Source organism: Pristiophorus japonicus, unplaced genomic scaffold (genome assembly GCF_044704955.1).
Source record: "Pristiophorus japonicus isolate sPriJap1 unplaced genomic scaffold, sPriJap1.hap1 HAP1_SCAFFOLD_66, whole genome shotgun sequence".
NCBI lineage: Eukaryota > Metazoa > Chordata > Chondrichthyes > Pristiophoridae > Pristiophorus > Pristiophorus japonicus.
In genome coordinates this window covers 2766769-2780145 of record NW_027254572.1, presented here as the reverse complement: position 1 = coordinate 2780145, position 13377 = coordinate 2766769, and the positions used below count along the sequence as shown (strand labels likewise).

The window sequence follows — 13377 nt, the reverse complement described above, 5'->3', positions numbered from 1 at the left end:
TGCACAATCAAACAAATGCTAACTCAGGGACACTCCATACTTCAATCATTTGGCCTGTGCTTTGGGGAGTGGTCCGGAAAGTGGAACTGATTCCATGATCAGATCAGCCATGATCGTATCAAATGGCGGAGCAGGATCGAGGGGCCGTATGGCCCACTCCTGCTCCTATTTCATATGTTCTTATGTATGTTAACCCATTTTACTCACTGTATTTTAGCTTTCTGGTTCAAAGTGTTCATTGCCGATGACACCAGGAATCTGGTGCAAATTTTATCAAATTTATCAGCACCGATTATTCCTACCGTGCACACAAAATACAATCAGTAGTGAGGGTAAAAACCCACAATATGTATTTTCAGATTCAACGCAGTAGCATTTCAAACAAAGTGAAATAATTTTACACTGAAAAGATTTGCGAGTGTTACTTGTATTTGTGTCTTTAATTAAACTTTGTGGCGTCTGACTCCCGTTCATGCCACTGCTGAATAAGAGAGGAGGGTTTGACATTGACCAGACTGCACTGCCCCTGATATTTGTCAGTTCATCCTTTATTTCAGTGTTTTCTCGCCCTTTGATGGGCTGCAGTGTAGCGGATATCACTTTCGCCTCACACGCAAATGGTCCCCGTGGATCCGTTTTCTCTCACTCAAAGTTATCTATTTATTGGTGAAATAAAGAGCAATTAATGAATAAGGGAGCCCTTTTGCCAGGAGAATAAATAGCAAATAAAAACAGCAAATGTTGGAAATCTCAGCAGGTCAGGCAGCATTTGCAGGGAGACGAAACTCGCCTCCGATTGTTCATCCACAGCAAGTTTAAAAATAATGTTTCTGCCTGGGATTGAACTTGAGACCTATTGCGTGTAAACCAAACGTGATAACCACTACACTACAGAAACCTCTGGCACAACAGCCCCCTCAGCGAGGAGCTGACCAGTGAGCTCCCTCTGTGCTGATCGGGAATGTGTTGGCTCTCCTGAAACAAATTCTGTCCCACACTGAGAATTCTCAATCCTTCTCCTCCGCTGCCTTTGCAGAAATGTCATGGATCACCCAGCCACCGTGTTCATTTCCACATCCTCACAGTGGGGCCACAGAGGCTCCTACCGTCTCCCCGCTATCAGCGAACTCACCCAGTTTACAAAATTAAACCCCAAACACGTGCACGGCAAAGTGCAGGAGAAGCCAGATAATCTGTAATCTCGGTCTATCACAGAGAGTATTGGTATTCATGGTGATTACAGCAATTATTAAGCGTCTCACAGACCTCAATTATTTTTCTGCGATGAATTGATCGAGGATTGAAACCAGGTTAGTGCGCCGGGTCTTAACCCCTCGACCACCAGGGAACAGTTACGATACATGTCGAACCAGGTTAGGGCACCGGATCTTAACCACTCGACCACCAGGGAACAGTTACGATGCATGTCGATATATTTATATATATTTATATATGAACCTGAATGTCAATGGCTACCTACCTAGACCTCGTGGCGCCCACGTTAGTGCGTCTAACTTTGAGTGAGAGAAGCCGTTCCACAGTGACACCTGTCATGTGTTCGACATGGTTACTGCTTGTACTATTACAAGGTGTGCCACCAGAGGGCACTGCAGTGGGAGACTTGTAGCTTACCTGCACAGGTGTGCCTGGCCTAGTATAAAAGGCAGGCCACCAGGTGTGAACCTCACTCTGTGGTTATCAATAAAGGACTCAGGTCACTGCAGTTTAATAACGACACATTGTCTCGTGGAGTAATTATCAGAGCATTTGAAGGTATAACAAGGGAGCCAAAAGCCTCAGAAACTGGAAATTCTACTAAAGCGTCGAAGTCATGCTTTAGGTGCCTGGGACAACACATTGCTCAAGTGAAGGCAGAGTGTTTCTTCGACAGAAAGACTGGGCATCTTGCGAAGTCATGCCGACTGAAGGGTAAACGTTTTTTTAAAGCTATGACTCCAGCGTTCAAAGCTATGAGTAGAAATCCCAAGAGACTACATAGTATGGAAGACCAACAACAGGACGATGAGATGTTAGAGTTACACATCATCAGGAGCACTAGTTTAACGGACAGTGATTCGGAAAGCATCAAAATCCACATAGATGCGTGATTTCCAACTGGAGAAACCCAAGATAGAGCAGCGAGGCTGCTCGGGAGAGTAAATTCCTGTGGTTGGTCATATCACTGTAACGATCGGTGAAATATAAAGATTAATTTCAGAACTTGCCTCGAATAGTAGTGAAAAGAGACAAGTCTGCCTTACAAGGAAGAAATTGATTAAGCTCACTGAAGCTGGATTGTAGTCAGATTTTCTGTGTGGAAGCGCGATTTTCATCAACGGATGAGGTTATCAAGAAGTATCCAAAGGTGTTCTGCGAAACGGACAGTCCGATCCAGGGCTTCAAGGCGAGTGTCAGGGTACAGAAGGACGCTAGATTGGTTTACTACACGCCCCGTTCCGTACCATATGCACTCAAGGAGAAAGTTGAGCATAAACTCAAAAAACTAGAAGGTGTTAACCGTTGCACTGCGGAAACATCTCCACTTTCAGCACAAGATTAACAAAATTAAACCCAATGAGATCGGGAGAAAAGTTCCTCACTTGCTCAGGGCAAAATAAATAATTGTCGTTCTACAAAAGAATGAACAAATTTCAGCACCAGGTCAGACGGAAATGTTAAGCGAGCAGGTGGACTGCTGAATCGCACTTTGAAGGAGTTGGTGGTGACAAAGCAAATGGGTTCTGCCCAATGATTCAATATAAGAAATGTCTGCAATAGGTTTCGAACACTATTTATAGTAACCTGAAGACTTCACCTTAGACCACTCGGCCATCATTACTATTCAGTGCTGTGTGTGGCCACCTGCAGGTTGATTTTGAACTTTTGTGTCCTGTCACATGAAATAAATCAGGGCAGCAGGCAGATCTCTGCATGACACCGAGGAAAGAGTGAGACAGACCTTGGAGCAAGGGTCTGGTTATTGTCAAACAGCAAATGAAATATTAATTCTGGAAGAATAACATTGAAACGAAATATGATCCTGACACCCAGAAACAAGTGCTAAGGCAAAAGGATAAATGCTGCATCCCTTCCTGCAAAAAATTCCTTTCACAAACATTTCTCTGAACAAAACATCACAAAACAAAAATGTTCCTTTCAAAGTCATTAAACTCCCGAATTTCCACGCCCCGCGACTCTCCTGAATCAGATGCCTCAAGTTTTGCCGACTCCATCCATATCCCTTTGCTCCAAGGTCTGTCTCCCTGTTTCCCCGGTGTCAGGCAGAGATCCGCCTGCGGCCCTCATATATTTCACTCTCTATGAATCTCTCTAATATTCCAACAACAGCCATGGTTGTGTGAAGGTTTGTATTCTGTTAATCGTCGCCAATTGTTGTGAAAAGTAGAACACCAGGAGGCTGAGTACTGTGAGCTAACTTAGTGTAATCTTAGTCTTCTTTATTACAACTCCAGAGTGCCTGAACAACATGGCAGCCAACCTTTTATACTGGCCCTGCAGGTGTGGGCAGGTGACCATTAGGACTCCAACAGTCACGCCCTCTGGTGGCAAGTATGATATAGTTACATACTTCACACAATTGTTATCGTTCAGAAGTTATAATTCCAATGAATGCCTGAGTCATCAGAAAGGAGCCTGGTTTGTAGGACAAGGCTACATATCAGGAAGGAGCGTAGTTAGATGACAAGGGAAGTGATACTCTGATGATAAGTTTGGAGAATAAAAAGAGTAAATACTGGAAACACTGAGCAGGCCAGGCAGCATCTGTGGAGAGAGAAACAGAGTTAACGTTTCAGGTTAATGACCTTCCATCAGAAGTTGGGCAGTTGTGTTAGGTAATACTATTAAAAGTTTCAATTGTCACGAAGCAGGGGTAAGGAAAAGATATAAAATGTGGCATTTGGAACAGATAGTTTGAATCCGATTAATGTTTGATCAATTTGTACACCGAGCTGAAAACTGCAACGTGTTTGAGTTCTTCGGCTAACATTCGCAAGGTTTGAGTGTAAGTACTATTAAGTGTATGTTTCATTATTGTCTGCTTAATAACTCTGACATTTAATATTGCGGACCCTATTCCTGCACTGCGTGTGTTCCAGCTCTGTTTGGAGCACCGATCCCTTCAATCCGTCGCTTGCAGGGACAGTTGGATTCACCGTTTCTTTGTTTGGTGAAATTTAAAAGATTGAATGCGGCGCACATCTACCTGGTCACCTACTCACTAACCGCTACACGCTGCTCCCGTGAGATGGATGCACAGTTACTGTTACAAGCTTGAACGCAGGTACAAGCAGGAACTCATTCATAGAAAGTCCAAGTCCCTGAGGCCCCTGATTTTTTGCACCAAACTCCTTCGCAACGAGTTGCGGTTCGTGTGGGGTGATTTGGGCACATCTTTCCCCACACGACAACACTTCAAACACAACTCAACGGATGCAAAGCGCTTTGGTGCGTCATGAGTTCCTGAAAGGTGCTGCAGAAATGCAAGTCCTTCTTTGCAAAAGTTTGATGCAATTTCAAAATTTTTGGGTAAACTGAGGGCTCGTCCAGGATTTGAACCCGGGACCTCTCGCAAATTTCAAGCAATAACCCCGAAACGAGAATCATACCCATAGACCAACGAGCCAACTGCTCGATAAACGTGGAGATAAGGTGTAACCATTATTGAAACATTTTTAGTGTTTTGCTATTCTTGATCGGAGGAGCACATGAGATGGAATCAGTGACTTTGCTTTTTCGACCTGTCTTCTGAACCACCGCACGGTCCAACTCCGACAGTCAATGAGCTGTTGGGACGTTAGTGTATCCAGGCTGTTTGTGGTCACCCCGAGCACAGCAGACGGGTTTCTGCATTAGTTCTAGGTGGGGACAGTATCTTTCCCCTTCTCTCTTCCTCTTGTCTTTAACCCTGTGCTTTGGTTTCTCTATTTATTCCCCTGTCTCAGTTTCTAGTGTTTAAAAGGGAACAAAAGATGAATGGGTCTCACTGTGGAACAATTTCTCTCACTCAATGTTAGACACACTACCGTGGGCAGCACGATGTCTAGGTAGGTAGTTGTTGATATTCAGGGTCATATATAAATATATATAAATATATCGACATGTATCGTGACAGTTCCCTGGTGGTCGAGCGATTAAGACCCGGCGGACTAACCTGGTTTCAATCCTCGATCAATTCATCGCATAAAAATAATTGAGGTCTGTGAGACGATTAATAATTGCTGTAACCACCATGAATACCAATACTTTCTGTGATAGACCGAGCTTACAGACTATCTGACTTTTCCGGGCATGTATTCCGGGTTTAATTTTTTAAACTGGGTGAGTTCGCTGATCGTGGAGAGAAAGGTAGGAGCCTCTGTGGCCCCACTGTGAGGATGTGGAAGTGAACACGGTGGCTGGGTGATCCCTGACATTTCTGTAAAGGGCAGCGGAGGAGAAGGATTGAGAACATTCAGTGCAGGACAGAAGTTGTTTTAGGTGAGCCAACACACAATGCCGATCAGCACAGACGGAGCTCACTGGTCACCTCCCCTCTGTTGGGGTTATTGTCCCAGAGGTTTCTGTAGTGTAGTGGTTATCACGTTTGCTTTACACGGGGAAGGTCCCTGGTTCAATCCCGAGTTAAGTCTCCTGGCAAATGCTGCCTGACCTGCTGAGATTTCCAGCATTTCCTGGTAAAAGGGCTCCCTTGTTCCTTAATTGCTCTTTATTTCACTTCAATAAATAGATAAATTTGACTGAGAGAAAACGGATCCAGCGGGGACCTTTTACGTGTGAGGCCAACGTGATATCCGCTGCACTGCAGCCCATCAAAGAGTGAGAAACCACTGAATAGAAAGGATGAGCTGGTCAACGTCAAACCCTCCTTTCTTATTCAGCAGTTGCATGAACGGGAGTCAGACGCCACAAAGTTTAATTAAAGACACAAATACAAGTAACACTTGCAAATCTTTTCACTGTAAAATTCTTTCACTTTATTTGAAATCCGACAGCATTGAATCTGAAAATACGCACGGTGGAATTTTATCTTCACGAGTGATTTTATTTTGTGTGCACGATCGGAAAAACCGGTGCTGCTAAATTTGATAAAAGTTGCCCCAGATCCCTGAAGACTTTGAACCAGAAAGCTAAAATACAGTGAGTAAAATGGGATATGGCTTTCGAGTTAAGATGTAAAGCACAGGCCAAATGATTGAAGTATGGAATGTCCCTGAGTTAGCATTTGTTTGATTGTGCAAAAGAAGGTGAGGGGTTAATTAATGATGGTTTCCCGTGAAAGCAAGAGAAAAGTTTTCGAGCAAACCATTCGGTGACTGTCCGGTGAGCGCTGTCTGTGATACCTGGTGGGAATGGGCGGGGATTTTAAAGCCCCTTGTATTGCAGAACCTTCATACAGACGAACATCTCCAGCTCACTGTGTAGGTCTCATGCTGCAACGGTAGTGTGTTTGATTCGAAATTAGAAGGTTGCGTGTTCAAATCACGTTTGGGTCAGTGTTTTTTTGGATATTTTTCTTCCAGAATTAATATTTCATTTGCTGTTTGACAATAACCAGACCCTTGCTGCAATGTCTGTCTCACTGTTTCCCCGGTGTCAGGCAGAGATACGCCTGCTGCCCTTATTTATTTCATGTGACAGGACACAAAAGTTCAAATTCAACCTGCAGGTGGCCACATAAAGCACTGCATAGTCAGGATGGCCGAGCGGTCTAAGGTGCTGTGTTCAAATTGCAGTTTTCTCTGAATGTGAGGGTTCGAATCCCACTTGTGACTTATCTGATCTTTCAGCGGAACCCATTTTTTTTGTCATCACCAACTCCTTAAAAGTGCAATTCAGCAGTCCACGTGCTCGCTTAACATTTCCGTCTGACCTCGTGCTGAATTTTGTTCATTTTTTGGGGACCATCAATCAGATATTTTGCCCTGAGCATGTGAGGAACTTTTATCCCGATCTCGTTGGGTTTAATTTTGGTAATCTGGTGCTGAAAGTGGAGATGTTTCCGCAGTGTAACGGTTAACACGTTCGCCTCACACGCGAAAGCACCTCGGACGGTAATATTTTCTGGAGCTTTCTCATTCATGTTTAGAGGAGAGTTTGTTCTCCTGTGAAAGGTCAAGAGATTATAAGAACGTAAGAGTTCGGAACAGGAGTCAGCCATTCGGCCCATTTTCAAGTTTTCAAGGTCTTTCCGCCCGGTTAATACCGGGGACCTTTCGTGTGTGAGGCGAATGTGATAACTACTACACTTCGGAAACACTATGATAGAATCTATCACAGGATAAAACCACAGCTCTAACCTACACAGCTAGCCGAGAATTTAGGAACTTGTTTCAAGAGAATAGAATGAGGGTGCTATATTTAAGAAGGCTGTAAGTGTGGCCTTCGACAGAATGGACCATTTTCCACGCCTCGGGAACCTACTATCAGCAAGGGCAGACATCGAAGACGAGGTCCAACACCGCCTCCAGTGTGCCAGCACAGCCTTCGATCACCTGAGGAGGAGAGTGTTTGAAGACCAGGACCTCAAATCTGGCACCAAGCTTATGGTGTGCAGGGCGGTGGTGATAGCTGCCCCGCGGTATGGATCCGAGACATGGACTATATACAGCAGACATCTCAAATCACTGGAGAAATACGTCCAGGGCTGTCTCCGCAAGATCCTGCAAATCCCCTGGGAGGACAGACGCACCAACATCAGTGTTCTCGATCAGGCCAACATCCCCAGCATTGAAGCACTGACCACACTAGGCCAGCTCCGTTGGGCTTGCCACATTGTCCATATGCCCAACACGAGACTCTCTCAGCAAACGCTCTACTCAGAACTCCGACACGGTAAGCGAGCCCCAGGTCGGCAGAGGAAACGTTTCGGCCACACCCTCAAAGCCTCCCTGATAAAATGCAACATCCCCACCGGCACCTGGGAATCCTTGTTCCTCGGGTTGAGTTGCCTGTGCTGCATAATCCGTGCCGGATCGATCATCCTCTGCCACGTGGTATGTCACAGCACGTTTGCACATTCACTGGAGGTACCCCATCGTTGTGCAGCCTTTGCACACGTAGTGCTTGAATCGATATTGATGGGCCCGAGGATTATCCCCGCAGCACCAACATGGTGCTAATAGATTCGCATCGATCCCCGATGGCGGACTCTGAGTCATCACATGTCTTGCAGCCACAGACGTATAGACCCTGCCATATGCATTTCGGCCTGCTAGCGACATCATTTTATGCACAGTACTTGCCGATGAGCTTTGATGTTGAGAAGATATCTGTTTGGTGTTATCGTCCGTGGCCATGCATGCCTGGGCGATCGCGATGGCCCTGCTCTGGTCTCGGGTTTCAGCAGGCAGCAGCTTTCGAAGAATGACCTCGTGGCTGATGCCCAGCACGTAAAAGTCCCGCAGCATTTGCCCCGACGCAGCTCCAAAATAGCAAAGTCCCGCGAGGTGTCTCAGGTCAGTGACATAATCCGCCAGGTCCTGGTCCCCGGAGCGATGGTGCGTGTTAGAACGATATCTGGCCATGAGGATACTCTCCTTCGGCTTTAGGTAGTCCCAAACCAGTGTGCACAACGCTGAATATTCCTTCTCCTTTGGTTTTGTCGGTGTGAGCAGATTCTTGATGAGGCTGTATATTTTAGGCCCAAGATGGTGAGGAGAACCGCCCTGTGCTCGGCCACGTTAGTGTCTCCTTCCAGCTCGTTGGCCACAAAGTACAGGTCGAGCTGCTCGACGAAGGCTTCCCAATCATCATCCTCTTTGGATCTCTCTAATATTCCAACAGCAGCCATGGTTGCGTGAAAATTCGAATTCTGTTACTCGTCGCCAATTGTTGTGCATAGAAGGACTCCCCGAGGCTGAGTTCTGTGAGCTAAATTTAGTGTGATCTTGGTCTTCTTTATTACAACTGCAGTGTGCCTGAACTACATGGCAGCCAACCTTTTATACTGGCCCTGTTCGTGTGGGCAGGTGACCATTAGGACTCCAACAGTCGCGCGCTCTGCTGGCAAGTATTACATCGTTACATACTTCACATAATTGTTATCATTAAGAAGTTATAATTCCAATGAATGCCTGAATCATCCGAAAGGAGCCTGGTTTGTAGGACAAGGCTACATATCAGGAAGGAGTGTAGATAGATGACAAGGGAAGTGATATTCTGATTATAAGTTTGGAGAATAAAAAGAGTAAATGCTGGAAACACTGAGCAGGTCAGGCAGCATCTGTGGAGAGAGAAACAGAGTTAACGTTTCAGGTTAATGACCTTCCATCAGAAGTTGGGCACTTGTGTTCGGTAATACTATTAAAAGTTTAAATTGTCACGTAGCAGGGGTAAGGAAAAGATATAAAATGTGGCATTTGGAACAGATAGTTTAGAATCCGATTAATGTTTGATCAATTTGTACACCGAGCTGGGAACTGTAACGTGTTTGAGTTCTTCGGCTAACATTCGCATCGTTTGGCTGTAAGTACTGTTAAGTGTATGTTTAATTATTGTCTGCTTAATAACTTTGACATTTAATGTTGCGGACCCTATTCCTGCACTGTGCGTGTTCCAGCTCTGTTTGGAGCAGCGATCCCTTCAATCCGTCGCTTACAGGGACAGTTGGATTCACCGTTTCTTTGTTTGGTGAAATTTCAAAGATTGAAAGCGGCGCACATCAACCTCGTCACCTACTCACTAACCGCTACACACTGCTCCCGTGAGATGGAAGCCCAGTTACTGTTTCAAGCTTGAACGCAGGTACAAGCAAAACTCATTCACAGAAAGTCCAAGTCCCTGAGGCACCTGATTATTTGCACCGAACTCCTTCGCAAAGAGTTCCAGTTCGTGTGGGGTGATTTGGGCACATCTTTCCCCACAATACAACACTTCAACACTTCAAACATAACTCAACGGCTATAAAGCGCTTTGGGGCGTCATGAGTTCCTGAAAAGTGTTGAAGAAATGCAAGACCTTCTTTGCAAAAGTTCGATGCAATTTCAAAATTCTTGGGTAAATTGGGGGCTCGTCCAGGATTTGAACCCGGGACCTCTCGCAAATTTCAAGTATCAAACCCCCCAAAAAAATCACACCCCGAGACCAACGAACCAACTATGCAACAAATGTGAAGATAAGGTGTAACCATTATTGGAGCATTTTTAGTGTGTTGCTCTTCTTGATTGGAGGAGCACATGAGACGGAATCAGTGACTTTGCTTTTTCGAGCTGTCCTCTGAAGCACCGCACAGTCCAACTCCGACAGTCAATGAGCTGTTGGGACGTTAGTGTATCCAGGCTGTGGGTGGTCACCCCGAGCGCAGCAGAGGGGTTTCTGCATTCGTTCTGGGTGGGGACAGTATTTTTCCCCTTCTCTCTTCCTCTTGTCTATAACCCTGTGCTTTGGTTTCTCAATTTATTCACCTGTCTCAGTTTCTAGTGTTTAAAAGTGAACAAAAGATGAGATGGGTGTCACTGTGGAACAATTTCTCTCACTCAAAGTTAGACACACTACCGTTGCACCACGAGGTCTAGGTAGGTAGCCGTTGATATTCAGGGTCATATATAAATATATATATGTATATCGACATGTATCATAACTGTTCCCTGGTGGTCGAGGCGTTAAGATCTGGCGCACTAACCTGGTTTCAATCCTCGATCAATTCATCGCATAAAAATAATTGAGGTCTGTGAGACGATTAATAATTCCTGTAATCACCATAAATATCAATACTGTCATGTATCTCACGCTACTGTACATAACTGTACCTTACCATGCCATACATGACTGTAACCAGAGATGACCTGTAACCACAAACTTACCTTACCACCAGGGGTGCATTTGCAGGAGACACTGGATACCTTTCCCAGACAGGTATATAAGGACAGATCTCAGGCAAGTGTGGCATTCGAGAGCTGTGTAATAAAGGTGCAGATCCAGAGTGAACTTGACTTCAGTATGTGCCTCGTGTGAGTCTGTATTACAGCGTCAGGACTTTTCAGTGGCGACGAGTTACGGGATTACAGAATCCACAGAATGGCGACCAACGACTCAGATGAAAAATACAATGCTGGAGATAATTGGGAGGACGTTATAGAAAGGCTCCAGCAAAGCTTTGTAACCAAAGACTGGTTAGGCGACAATAAGGCAGACAAGAGAAGAGCCCATCTCTTGACCAGCTGCGGCTCGAAAACATACGCTTTAATGAAGGAGCTGCTGGCACGAGAAACCAGCAAGCAAGACGTTTGAAGAATTGATCACACTGGTAAGAGACCACCTGAAGCCAGCAAGCAGCCTACACATGCAAGCTACCTCGGACCCGTGCCAAAGCTCCCCGTACATCGAGCACAGGCTCAGGAAAACCCCGGGGGCGAGGATATCCCGGTCACTGGGCCTTCCAGCTGCACTGAACAAGTGCCCGTTTTGAAACTTTCCAGTGTAATAACTTGCAACTGGAGCATCCAACAGTCAGGATGGCCGAGCGGTCTAAGGCGTTGGTTCAGGTCACTGTCTCCTCTGGAGGCGTGGGTTCAAATCCCAATTCTGACATTCAGTGTTTTTAATTACAAACTCATTTGTTTGGACACCACTCTGAAGTGCTTTGGGACATCCATCGAACTGAATAAAATGACGCCATTTCAATTACAAACAGTGATATCAAAGTTACTTCTCAAACCGGGAATCGATCCTGGGTGGCTGCAGCGAAAGGAATGGCTTTGTGAAGCATTGAAATGTGCCCCCTAAATATCTCGCACTGCTCATTTAAAAACACGGTTAAAATTTGTTTCAGTGCATAAGAAGGCAGGCTCGAAGGGCCAAATGGCCGACTCCTGCTCCTGGTTTATGTGTTCTTATACAGAGCACAGAATAAATGATTAAATGATCAACTCTCCCTCAGTTCGCATTTCTTTCATTGTGCAAAAGAAGATTATGGGTTCTATTAATGATGTTTTCCTGTGAAAGCACCAAAAAGTTTAAGGAAAATAATTCGTCCAACGTGGGGTTTGAACTTACAACCCTGAGATTAACAGTCCCATACTCTACCGACTGAGCTAGTCAGGACTGTTTAAGTTGCACCTTCCTGTCACTGATCGCTGCCAGAGATCTGTTGGCTCCGCACCATGGGTTTATCTCGAAATTCAAACCTCGAAACTGGTTCTCCTGATTTCCAAGCCACTTGTATTGCAGAACCTTCATTTCGACGAACATCTCCACCGCACTGTGTAGGTCTCGTGGCGCAACGGTAGTGTGTCTGACGGTAAATCCGAAGATTTTGTGTTCCAATCTGGTCGGGGTCACTGTTCTTTCAGATATTTGTTTTCCAGAATTAATATTTCCTTTGCTGTTTGGCAATAACCAGACCCTTGCTCCAAGGTCTCTCTCACTATTTCCCGGTGTCAGGCAGAGATACGCCTGCTGCCCTCATTTATTTCATGTGACAGGACACAAAAGTTCAACATCAACCTGCAGGTGGCCACACACAGCACTGAATAGTCAGGATGGCCTGACTATTATCCCTACCACAGTGGATAACCTCAAATTTCCCACATTATACTCCATCTTACAAATTACAGCCCAGCCACTGAGCCTATCGATATCGCTTTGCAGATTGTTTGTGTCCTCCTCACAACTTGCTTTCCCACAGATCTTTGGATCACCTTGGCTACATTACCAACATGCAGAGCACAGAACCAATTATTGACCGACTGACTTTCCCTCTGTTAGGATTTCTTTCATTGTGCAAAAGCAGATTATCGATTCCTTAACGATGTTATACCATGAAAGCAAAATAAAAGTTAAACGAAAATAATTTGCACACTTGAAAGGAATATTTTATTTTGGTGCAGTTCCGGTCAGAGAGATGTTGTGAAAGGAACTTTTTGCAGAGAGAGGGATTGAGTATTGCAGATTTTTCTGTACATTTCTCTCTGGGCATCGCATTCGGTGCTAGTTTCTGTAGTGTAGCGGTCATCACATTCGCCTCACACACGAAAAGTTCCCGGTTCAAGCCCGGGTGGAAACATTATTTCTGAAACAAAAATTGGTTTTAAATGTTCATTGTTCATGTGACAATGGCCTCCTTCCGTGCTGTAAACTTCTCTGATTCCATGGTGAGCAATGAACATTTAAAACCAGTCTCCTAAATTACAGAGTGTGTAAAATCAGAAAAGGAATAAAACTTCCTCAATGATTCAAGTTTCACAAATTATTAAAATTAAGTTGTTGATATTTCGACTGTCGCTCAGTGATCATGTTAGCATTTATTTCATTCTGCTAAATAATGCTATCGGTTAATACCAGCAAATACAAGCCGCATTTCAAACCCGGAAACAACTCATTCATTATTCACCCTTCCCAGTTCCAGTGCACAGAGGG

General features: G+C 44.9%; 1 non-coding gene across 1 annotated transcript; it reads left to right on the top strand.

Moving 5' to 3' along the window:
* The first annotated feature begins 12951 nt into the window (after positions 1–12951).
* Positions 12952–13024, top strand: trnav-cac (transfer RNA valine (anticodon CAC)). The gene has a single exon. It is a non-coding gene; the product is annotated as a tRNA-Val (tRNA).
* The last annotated feature ends 353 nt before the right edge of the window (positions 13025–13377 follow it).